Source organism: Candoia aspera, chromosome 6 (genome assembly GCF_035149785.1).
Source record: "Candoia aspera isolate rCanAsp1 chromosome 6, rCanAsp1.hap2, whole genome shotgun sequence".
In the NCBI taxonomy this organism is placed as follows: Eukaryota; Metazoa; Chordata; class Lepidosauria; order Squamata; family Boidae; genus Candoia; species Candoia aspera.
In genome coordinates this window covers 3,880,951-3,893,861 of record NC_086158.1, presented here as the reverse complement: position 1 = coordinate 3,893,861, position 12,911 = coordinate 3,880,951, and positions in this window count along the sequence as shown.

The following is a 12,911-nucleotide window of genomic DNA, read 5'->3' as shown; positions in this document are numbered from 1 at the left end:
TATCCCCGATATTGTTATCCTTCCTATACAGGTTTTCTGTATATTCTTGCCACCTTTTCTTGATCTCTTCTTCTTCTATTAGGTCCTTGCCATCTTTGTTTTTGATCATACCCATTTTTGCCTGGAATTTACCTCCAATGTTTCTGATTTTCTGGAAGAGGTCTCTTGTCCTTCCTATTCTATTGTCTTCTTCCACTTCCGCGCATTGCTTGTTTAAAAATAATTCCTTATCTCTTCTGGCTAACCTCTGGAATTTTGCATTTAATTGGGCATATCTCCCCCGATCACTGTTGCCTTTTGCTTTCCTTCTTTCTTGGGCTACTTCTAGTGTCTCAGCAGACAGCCATTTTGCCTTCTTGGTTTTCTCTTTCTTTGGGATGTATTTTGTTGCCGCCTCCTGAACAACGCTGCCAACTTCTGTCCAGAGTTCTTCCGGGACCCTATCTACTAAGTCCAGTCCCTTAAATCGATTCTTCACCTCCACTGCATATTCCTTAGGAATATTAGTGAGCTCATATCTAGCTGATCTGTGGGTCTTCCCTAATCTCTTGAGTCTGATCCTAAATTGTGCAAGAAGAAGTTCGTGATCTGAACTACAGTCAGCTCCAGGCCTTGTTTTTACCGACTGTACAGATGTCCGCCACCTTTGGCTGCAAAGGATGTAATCAATCTGATTTCGGTGTTGTCCATCTGGTGAAGTCCATGTATAAAGCCGTCTCTTAGGTTGTTGGAAGAGAGTGTTTGTTATGCAGAGTGAATTGTCTTGGCAAAATTCTATCAGCCTGTGTCCTGCTTCGTTTTGTTCTCCCAGGCCATACTTACCTGTAATTCGAGGTGTCATTTGACTGCCCACCTTAGCATTCCAGTCTCCTGTGATGAAAATAACATCTCTTTTAGGCGTGTTGTCCAGTAGGTGCTGCAGATCCTCATAGAACTGCTCTACTTCAGCTTCTTCAGCATTTGTGGTTGGGGCGTATATTTGGATCACTGTGATGTTAGATGGCTTGCCCTGAATTCGAATTGAGATCATTCTATCATTTTTTGGGTTGTATCCAAGCACTGCTTTAGCCACTTTACTATTAATTATGAAGGCTACTCCATTTCTTCTGTGGTCCTCTTGTCCGCAGTAGTAGATCTGGTGGTCATTTGATGTGAAGTGGCCCATTCCAGTCCATTTCAGTTCACTGACGCCCAGAATGTCTATCTTTAATCTTGACATCTCACCAATAACCACATCCAATTTGCCCTGGCTCATAGATCTTACATTCCAGGTTCCGATGGTGTGTTGATCCTTAGAACATCGGATTCGCCGTTCACCACCAGCACCGTCGGCTGCTAGCCGTCCTTTCGGCTTTGAGCTAGCTGCGTCATCACGTCTGGGGCTAGTTGAGCTCATCCTCTGTTCCTCCCCAGTAGCATTTTGACCATCTTCCGACCTGGGGGTCTCATCTTCCGATGGTATACCGACATATCTCTGGTTGTACTGATCCATTTAGTTTTCACGGCAAGAATACTGAGGTGGGTTGCCATTACCTTCCCCAGGGATCGCATTTAGTCTGACCTCTCTGTCATGACCTTCCCGTCTTGGGTGGCCCTTCACAGTTTAGCTCATGGCATCATTGAGGTGCTCAAGCTCCAGCACCACGACAAGGTAACGATCCTTTGCTGAAGAAAGGCGTGATAGAAATAAATAAATCAATAAATAAAATAAACATACGCACAAGTTTTTTTTTTAACATATGCACAAGTTAACTTATGGAACTCACTGCCAGATTATGAGGGAGGGTCATCAACTCTGATGGTTTCAAATAAGCATTCAATATTGCTAGCAAATGAAATGATCAACAACTGCTAGTGATAAGGGCTCAATATTGCTTTAAAAATCATTAGCAATATGTTTCTTCATCAATAACAGAGAAAGCTGCTATCCCCAGAGCTGTCTGGGCCTTTGTTGTTCTTTATTCGTTTAGTCACTTCCGACTCTTTGTGACTTCATGGACCAGCCCACGCCAGAGCTTCCTGTCAGTCGTCAACACCCCCAGCTCCCCCAGGGACAAGTCCGTCACCTCTAGAATATCATCCATCCACCTTGCCCTTGGTCGGCCCCTCTTCCTTTTGCCTTCCACTCTCCCTAGCATCAGCATCTTCTCCAGGGTGTCCTGTCTTCTCATTACGTGGCCAAAGTATTTCAGTTTGGCCTTTAATATCATTCCCTCAAGTGCACAGTCTGGCTTTATTTCCTGGACGATGGACTGGTTTGATCTTCTTGCAGTCCAAGGCACTCTCAGAGTTTTCCTCCAACACCACAGTTCAAAAGCATCGATCTTCCTTCTCTCAGCCTTCCTTATGGTCCAGCTCTCGCAGCCATATGTTACTATGGGGAACACCATTGCTTTAACTATGCGGACCTTTGTTGTCAGTGTGATGTCTCTGCTCTTAACTATTTTATCGAGATTGGTCATTGCTCTTCTCCCAAGGATTAAGCGTCTTCTGATTTCCTGACTGCAGTCAGCATCTGCAGTAATCTTCGCACCTAGAAATACAAAGTCTTTCACTGCTTCTACATTTTCTCCCTCTATTTGCCAGTTATCAATCAAGCTGGTTGCCATAATCTTGGTTTTTTTGAGGTTTAGCTGCAAGCCAGCTTTTGCACTTTCTTCTTTCACCTTCATCATAAGGCTCCTCAGTTCCTCTTCGCTTTCAGCCATCAAAGTGGTATCATCTGCATATCTGAGATTGTTCATCTTTCTTCCAGCGATTTTAACTCCAGCCTTGGACTCCTCAAGCCCAGCATGTCGCTGTCATGAGTGCCGTTGAGCTAAAGTCATCAGCGCAATGGCACACATGACAATGACAAGGAAATAGGTGAAGGGGTACAAGATAAGTAGCCATCAACCCACAACGACTAACGGCTAACAAACAATAGCTAAACGGATCACGGAGCCACCCAAGCCATCAGCGGCAATACAACGGGGATCGCCCAGCTGAAAGCAATCAGCAGAGGAATGGGAAACCTGATGATGGGCGATCCCGGAAACCCTCACCCACCGGCAGGGCAACGTATTGGACAAAGGGGAGTGACGTGACCGTGAGCGAGGGGGCGCTGACCGGCGCGGGGTATTTAAACCCCGCACCGGCGCGCTCCTGTCACTCTCAGCTTTTTTCTACCAACGCTGTACCTGCCCTGCAAATAAACCAGAGCCTGATCCGCAAACCAGTGTCTGAGTGTTATTCAGAGGTAGGCAGCGCATGACATAAAGCTGAGAGTCATAAACTCAGCCTCGCCGAGCCCCACCGGACGACAACGAGCCGCGGGAGGAGTAGACGGCGAGAAGACCAGCAAGATGAGGCCGGAGCGGCACGGGCAAGGAGGGCGAGCCGCGCGGCAAGAGACAGAGGAGGACCGACCAAGGCCAGAGGCACCGCGGACTCCCGGAGCCATGGACGCCCACCCCACCCGACCCGAGCCTCAGCTCCAACCCCAAGGGGAGATGGCGACGGAGGCAACCCGACCGCGGGAGGGAGCAGCACGACTTCCGAAACCAGCGGAGGACCCCGCGCCCCACATCGCACCCCAGCAACGGGCGTGGAGCGACAGCCCCACGGCGGTCAACACGGAGGAGGACGACGGAGACACCCATCAGACGGCGGAGGAAGCGGACCCGCGGCAGAGGGACGATGAACCCCGCCGGCAACCCACCCCCGAGGACGCGCCAACGGAACCGGCCCCAGCGGCGGCGCGGGCTGTGGACGAGGAGGCACGAGCTGAACTCGCGGCCATGCGGGCTCAACTGACGGAACTCCGGACCATGCTCCAGGCGCTCATGCCCCCCGCGCCACCCAACGACGTCCCCGCACAAGCCCACACCCCGAGCGAAGCACCGAACCCACACGGGCCAGCGGAGGGTCAGCAGACGGCACAGGCGGGCGACACCACACCCCGGGAAGCGAGAGGCGGGGCCGCACAAAACGCCCGGGCCCCAAAGGACTTCCCCATCTTCTTCGATGGGACCCCCACAAAACTCTCGTTTTTCGTGACCAACGCTAGGGAGTTCATGGGGAGGCACGGACACTCCTATGACTCCGAGGCCGACAAGATCGCCGCCGTGGCGATCAAACTCCAAGACAGGGCGGCGGACTGGTACGTCCAACTGTACGAGTCCAGCTCCCCCGCCCTCGCCACCTTCCCTGCTTTCATCAATGAGATGAAAAACTACTTCGAAGACCCCCTAGCCAAAGTAAGGGCGAAAAGCGCACTCCAAAGACTTAAACAGGGCACACGCACGGTCCCTGACTACGCCCTGGAGTTCAAAGCCCTCGCAGGGAAGGTCAGCGACTGGTCCGAGACCACCCTGCTGGAAATGTTCAAAAGGGGGCTCAACCGCGACGTTCTCCAATGGGCCCTCTACCGCGACGACCCAGAAACGTTACACGGGTGGATCCACCTCGCGGGGAAAGCCGAACATGCGCACCGCACCTTCCTCATGACAACCACGGAAGGCACAAACTATGCCGGGAAAAAGGTACCCGCACCACACGGGGGGATGGCCGGCCCCATATACCCAAAAAAGAAGTTCAACCGGGAGCCCTGCGGGAGGTGTGGCAAATTAGGGCACAAGACGGCGGATTGCTTCGCCAACCGCCCGCCGACCAGCGCGCCCAAACCCACTCCGAAAATTAGCCCCAAACCACCCAACCCGGGGCCGCCTCCTCACCGCCGAATGACCGTGGCCACAGCGACACCGGAAGAGGGCTGGGACGCTTACTGGGGGGAAGAGGACAATACAGACCCCGACCAGCCGGCGGGAAATGCTCCCCGCTTGCCCTGAGACGCGTGGCGAGGCAGGCGGTGGGACAGCAACGCGGACCACCTCAACGAAACGACGAAAGCCCCGTAATATTGGCAGCAATTCAACTCTCTGCCAGCAACGGAGCCACCACGGCCGCGGCACTAGTGGACTCGGGGTGCTCAAAAAACCTCATCCACCCCGACCTAGTCGCCAAACTCGAACTCCGCTGCTTCCCCCTCCCCACGCCGCTGGCATTCCACCAGCTGGATGGCTCTACAGCGGGAGGGAAACCAGCCACGCTACAAACCGAGCCGGTCACCCTGCAAATGGGCACTCACACCGAGCGCACATCGTTCGTAGTCACGCACATCGGACGGCCCATTGCAGTCCTGGGGATGGCATGGCTCGCGACAAACAACCCGCGGATCAACTGGGAGACCCGCACCTTCACATTCGGCGACGGCGAGTATCGAGCACCAGTTCCAGCGGGCAGAAGCCACCCCACGGTAGGACGAGCGGAGGCGACCACACAAGACAACGCCGCTACCACAGCAGACCTACCAGAACAATACGCCGACTTCTCCGAGGTCTTCGGAGAGGCAGAGGCTGACCAACTACCCCCCCACCGCAAGACGGATTGCCGGATCGACCTACTGCCCGACGTCCCCTTACCTAGACCAAAAATCTATTCGATGACCCCGAAGGAGATGGCAACCCTCCGGGAGTTCATCGATAAAAATCTAGACAGGGGATTCATAGAGCCAGCATGCTCACCGGTCGGAGCCCCCGTCTTATTCCGGGAGAAGAAAGACGGGACCCTACGGCTCTGCACCGACTACCGGGGCCTAAACGCGGCTTCCCTGTCCAACAAATACCCCTTACCCCTGGTGAAGGACATGCTCGCCCACCTGTCCACGGGCAAAGTCTTTTCCAAATTGGACCTTCGCGAGGCGTACTATCGCATCCGAATCAGGGAGGGGGAGGAATGGAAGACGGCGTTTAACTGCCCCCTAGGCGCTTTCCAGTACAAGGTACTGCCCTTCGGACTCGCGGGGGCCCCTGGGGTGTTCATGCAGCTCATCAATGAGGTACTGCATGAACATCTGTTTAAAGGGGTCCTGGTCTACATCGACGACGTCCTTATTTACACAAAAACGCACGAGGAACATGTAACCCTAGTCAGGCAAGTCCTCGACAAGCTCAGAAGGGCGCAGCTCTATGCAAAGCCTACAAAGTGCGAGTTTCACAAAGAGCGCCTAGACTATCTGGGGTATCGAATCTCCGGGGACGGCATCGAAATGGACCCCGCAAAAGTCGAAGCGGTGCTAAACTGGGAGCGGCCCCGCAACAGACGGCAACTACAGAGCTTCCTCGGATTCGCGAATTTCTACAGGTCATTCGCCCGGGGGTTCGCTGAGATAGCCCTCCCCTTAACGGACCTCCTCAAAACCAAAGGGGTGGGGGACACCCGACGCGCCAAGAACCCAGGCACAGTGCTGAATTGGACTCCCGCGTGCCAGACCGCATTCGACAAGCTGAAAGCGCTGTTCACTACGGAGCCAATCCTCGCGCACCCGGACCCAGAACGGCCGTTCGTGGTCCAAGCCGACGCCTCAGACTTCTCCCTGGGAGCCATCCTGCTACAGAAAGACCCCACGGGACTCCTGAAACCATGCGCCTACCTGTCAAGGAAGTTCTCCGAGACAGAGAGGCGATGGCACGTCTGGGAGAAAGAAGCCTTCGCGGTGAAATCGGCACTAGAGACATGGCGACACCTACTCGAGGGAGCCACCCAACCATTCGAGGTCTGGACGGACCACCGGAACCTCGAGGCCCTACGAACGCCTAGACGCCTTAGCCCAAAACAGGTCCGATGGGCCCAATTCTTCAGCCGCTTTGATTTCCAGCTGAAGTTCATGCCGGGCAAGAAGAACTTCCTGGCCGACGCCCTCTCCCGACTGCCCCAAGACGAAGAGCCCGCCCCAGACACCATTGGGACGGTCCTATCCGCCTCGCAACTGGGGATGGCCGTGACCACCCGAAGCGGCGCACGGAGGCAGCTCGACTCTACGGCGCAGCCGACGGCGGGACAACCGGCGACGGAAAGAAGCCAACCGCAACTACCAGGGGGAATGCGCACGGACCTCGCCGCCGCCCTCAAAACCGACCCCTGGTTCCTGGCAAACCCCGACAAGGTAACGATGGCACAAGACCTGGCATGGGGGGAAGGCAGAATCTACGTCCCGGACTCGCAACGCCAGGCGATCTTGCATAGGTCACACGACGCCAAGCAAGCGGGACACTTTGGGTTCCTCAAGACCCTACACCTAACACGGCGTCAATTCTGGTGGCCCGCGCTCAGGCGAGACGTAAAAACCTACGTGGCGTCCTGCCCAACGTGCGCTAGGGCCAAACGGGCACCAGGCAAACCCGCGGGGCTATTGCAACGGGTGGCAGAACCCTCCCGCCCATGGGAGGAAATCTCTATGGATTTTATAGTGGACCTCCCACCCAGCCAGAAGAAAACGGCCATTTGGGTGGTGAAGGACTACTTCTCAAAGCAGGCCCACTTCATCCCCTGCACGTCGGTCCCATCCTCACAACAGCTAGCCAAACTCTTCCTCATCCACGTGTACAGGCTACACGGATGTCCCGCACGTGTGGTGACCGACAGGGGTACACAGTTCACCTCCAAATTCTGGCGGGCCTTCCTGAAGCTGACGGGGACCCAACAGGCCCTATCTACGGCTTGGCACCCTCAGACGGACGGAGCCACTGAGGTTCTTTAGCCACCTTAGAGCAATTTATACGATCATATACTAACTACCACCAAGACGACTGGGCTGAACTGCTCCCGTTCGCCGAAGTCGCATACAACAACGCCGTCCACACGAGCACGGGGAAAACTCCGTTCGAAGTAGTCTCGGGGCGCGACTTCGTCCCCATACCGGAGCTACCTCAACCCCCGGAACCCCAGGTGGACGCTAGCGACTGGGGACGGAAGATCGCGGAAGCATGGCCAGTAATCACGGCGGCGCTGAAGGATGCACAGGCTGCCTACAAAGAGCAGGCCGACAAGCACCGGCGCCAACAACCGACGTTCCAGGCGGGGGATATGGCCTATCTATCCACCAAGTTCCTAAAGTCAACCCAACCCTCGAAAAAACTGGGGCCTAAGTACATCGGGCCGTTCCGAGTCACGCAAATAGTGAACCCGGTAGCAATACGCTTGGACCTGCCACACAACCTCCGGAGACTCCACCCGGTGTTCCACACCAGCCTCCTGAAACCGGCAACCACCTCCCGATGGCACCCAAGCACGCCACAGCCCGCACCGGTAATGATCGACGGGCAACACCACTTCGAGATAAGGGACATTCTCGACTCCCGCAAGCAACGAGGAACTCTACACTATCTGGTCAGGTGGAAACACTTCCCCCACCCGGAATGGGTGGCGGCGCACAACGTTAACGCGCCTGACCTGACCAGAGCATTTCACCGGGCATACCCCGACAAACCGCAACCAAGGTCAGCAAAACCAAACCCCCCCCCCCGCAGGCCCCCCCCGCCTCCCGTGCCCCAAGGGAAAGGGCCCCCCCCAAGCCCGCGACTTGGGTGGACCTTCCCCCCCCCGGGACTCACTCCCCCCGCCCCGGGCCCACGGGGTGGTGACAAACGTTCGCCAGCACCCTCCCCCCGCCCCCCGGCCGCGGGGGAGTGGCAAGCAAGTCAACAGGGCAACCTGGGGGCAACGCCCAGGAGACACAACAAAGGCGACGCACTTTAAATAAGAAAAAGAAGGGCCCTACCTGGAGCTGAGAAGCACCCGACCAGCCACGCCTCTCGCCTCGCCGAACTGAGCCAAACAAACAGGGTGTGGCTGGAGCATGCGCACGCCAGGTCAGGACCCGAGCATGCGCACCATGGACACACCCTGGGAAGGCACGTGGTAGAGGGAGGAGCAAAGGGAGGGGCGACAACTACTCCGGCGGGAACTTTGAAAAAAAAAAAAAAAATGTGGCGTTTTGACAGCTCCACGGGGAAAACCCAGAAAACCGGGGGAGAACACTATTCGAAAAGGGGGCAGTATGTCATGAGTGCCGTTGAGCTAAAGTCATCAGCGCAATGGCACACATGACAATGACAAGGAAATAGGTGAAGGGGTACAAGATAAGTAGCCATCAACCCACAACGACTAACGGCTAACAAACAATAGCTAAACGGATCACGGAGCCACCCAAGCCATCAGCGGCAATACAACGGGGATCGCCCAGCTGAAAGCAATCAGCAGAGGAATGGGAAACCTGATGATGGGCGATCCCGGAAACCCTCACCCACCGGCAGGGCAACGTATTGGACAAAGGGGAGTGACGTGACCGTGAGCGAGGGGGCGCTGACCGGCGCGGGGTATTTAAACCCCGCACCGGCGCGCTCCTGTCACTCTCAGCTTTTTTCTACCAACGCTGTACCTGCCCTGCAAATAAACCAGAGCCTGATCCGCAAACCAGTGTCTGAGTGTTATTCAGAGGTAGGCAGCGCATGACAGTCGCATGATGTGTTCTGCGTACAAGTTGAATAGGTAGGGTGAGAGTATACAGCCCTGCCGTACTCCTTTCCCAATCTTAAACCAGTCTGTTGTTCCGTGGTCTGTTCTTACTGTTGCTACTTGGTCGTTATACAGATTCTTCAGGAGGCAGACAAGATGACTTGGTATCCCCATACCACGAAGAACTTGCCACAATTTGTTATGGTCCACACAGTCAAAGGCTTTAGAATAGTCAATAAAACAGAAATAGATGTTTTTCTGAAACTCCCTGGCCTTTTCCATTATCCAGCAGATATTGGCAATTTGGTCCCTAGTTCCTCTGCCTTTTCTAAACCCAGCTTGTACATCTGGCAATTCTCGCTCCATGAATTGCTGAAGTCTACCTTGCAGGATCTTGAGCATTACCTTACTGGATGTGAAATGAGTGCCACTATTCGATAGTCTGAACATTCTTTAGTGTTTCCCTTTTTTGGTATGGGGATATAAGTTGATTTTTTCCAATCTGATGGCCATTCTTGTGTTTTGCAAATTTGCTGGCATATAGCATGCATTACCTTGACAGCATCATCTTGCAAGATTTTGAACAGTTCAGCTGGGATGCTGTCGTCTCCTGCTGCCTTGTTATTAGCAATGCTTCTTAAGGCCCATTCAACCTCATTCTTCAGGATGTCTGGCTCTAGCTCCCTGACCACACCGTCAAAGCTATTCCCGATACTGTTATCCTTCCTATACAGGTCTTCTGTATATTCTTGCCACCTTTTCTTGATCTCTTCTTCTTCTGTTAGGTCCTTGCCATCTTTGTTTTTGATCATACCCATTTTGGCCTGGAATTTACCTCCGATGTTTCTAATTTTCTGGAAGAGGTCTCTTGTCCTTCCTATTCTATTGTCTTCTTCCATTTCCGCGCATTGCTTGTTTAAAAATAATTCCTTATCTCTTCTGGCTAACCTCTGGAATTTTGCATTTAATGGGGCATATCTCCCCCTATCACTTGTTGCCTTTTGCTTTCCTTCTTTCTTGGGCTACTTCTCGTGTCTCAGCAGACAGCCATTTTGCCTTCTTGGTTTTCTCTTTCTTTGGGATGTATTTTGTTGCCGCCTCTTGAACAATGTTGCGGACTTCTGTCGAGAGTTCTTCCGGGACCCTATCTACTAAGTCCAGTCCCTTAAATCGATTCTTCACCTCCACTGCATATTCCTTAGGAATATTAGTGAGCTCATATCTAGCTGATCTGTGGGTCTTCCCTAATCTCTTGAGTCTGATCCTAAATTGTGCAAGAAGAAGTTCGTGATCTGAACTACAGTCAGCTCCAGGTCTTGTTTTTACCGACTGTATAGATGTCGGCCACCTTTGGCTGCAAAGGATGTAGTCAATCTGATTTCGGTGTTGTCCATCTGGGGAAGTCCATGTATAAAGCCGTCTCTTAGGTTGCTGGAAGAGAGTGTTTGTTATGCAGAGTGAATTGTCTTGGCAAAATTCTATCAGCCTATGTCCTGCTTCGTTTTGTTCTCCCAGGCCATGCTTACCTGTAATTCGAGGTGTCATTTGACTGCCCACCTTAGCATTCCAGTCTCCCGTGATGAAAATAACATCTCTTTTAGGCGTGTTGTCCAGTAGGTGCTGCAGATCCTCATAGAACTGCTCTACTTCAGCTTCTTCAGCATCTGTGGTTGGGGCGTATATTTGGATCACTGTGATGTTAGATGGCTTGCCCTGAATTCGAACTGAGATCATTCTATCGTTTTTTGGATTGTATCCGAGCGCTGCTTTAGCCACTTGACTATTAATTATGAAGGCTACTCCATTTCTTCTGTGGTCCTCTTGTCCACAGTAGTAGATCTGGTGGTCATTTGATGTGAAGTGGCCCATTCCAGTCCATTTCAGTTCACTGACGCCCAAAATGTCTATCTTTAATCTTGACATCTCACCAATAACCACATCCAATTTGCTTGGGCCTAGTTGGGATTTATGGGAGAAAATGCCAGACTGGGTCTTTTGAAGAAAGCCAAATCAATAAATAAAGTGCAGAAACTAGATCTGCAGATTATTGAAATTCAAGGCCAGATACATAACAGTTGTCTCACCTATTCAACCAGGCAGTGTTCACACAACACATTTAACCAAGTCAGTTAAAATCCAAGCAGATGCATTCACACAACTTGCTAAGATTTGCTACTGTTAAGCTTGGTTAGGATTTGTTATAATTTAGCAAACTGCACAAATCCATCTCATTTGATTAGCTGATTGTTCAGTATATTGTGCAAACCCTGAAAATTCAGTAACCAGGTTAAATGTGTTGTGTGAATGCAGCCTGTTAACCTAATTATAGACTTCTAGCTCTGAGCATGGTCCAAAGCAAAGCAGTTCTTAATCTGGCCAGTATCTGAGTAAGAAATTCCATTGCTTATACATACAAACCCTAAATCTGGGTTAATAAAACACAGTTGCTGGCTTCACACAATGTGCCAAACTCAAAGAAATAAGCCATGTCATGAGTTTAAATGCGGGCTTGGTTCACAGTCAAAGTTGGGACAATGGGTTCCAGCAACACAGAGACCCATGAACTGTTCAACCTCAGATTAGCGATCTAGTGTGTTGTAGGAACTCAGTTTGTATATGGGTTCTTTAGTGTCCATAGTATGTTGCACAAACATCGTCAAAATTCATATCTGACTGCTACCATCTTTCCTGACATCTCTCATGCAGGCTGGGAATTTCGAAAGTTACATGCACAACGTCTCTGCCACCATCATACGGTGAGGCGTTTCTAGCAGTGTCCAGCCAAACAGCTCTAGGCCATGAAGGCAAAAATAGGAACCGTTCCACCTTATTGTTTTCCCCAAGGCACAGGTAGACTATTTCAAGACAGGGAGGCTCCAAGGCTATCCATATAATGATCAATGAAGTCGTTTCTCGAACACGGTCTAAATAGCACTACCTACTCACAACAGGAAGGGTCTGAGCAGAGAAGCTGGCTACTCTAATTTTTGCTTCCATTGTTTTAGTTCCCTAAATCAATCAATACATTTGGGGAAAGTCCAGATAAATTCTATGAATTATATTGACCATAACTGATTTTTTTTTGTACAGCCTTAGATGAAAAGCATCTGTTCATCTGGCAGTTGCAAATACTGAAATGTATTTTGATGCTCCAGGGCTGGGTCAAGGAAAAAAATTACAGATTCATTAGCACACGTTAAAGTTGGTGAGTTGTTTTCCGCATGTAGCTTATGGCAGTGGTTTTCAAATGTTTTCAGGCCATGGAACCTGTTCATTTAAACACACACATACACACACAAATACATACACAACAAATCTGGAACCCCTTACCTCGCTCCAATGTAAAAGTAACCCATTTATTTATTTCTGCTCCTTGTTTGCTGGTGTTCAACCAGTCACCAATCCTTCAGAAGTCCCTTCTATACTATCCCCATACAGCTGTTCCTATTATTATTATAATAGTATTAAATAATATACTTTTGGGAGATGGGCGGTGATAAATTTGATTACTAAATTATTATTATTATTATTATTATTATTATTATTATTATTATTAAAGAATCTTTAATGAGAAA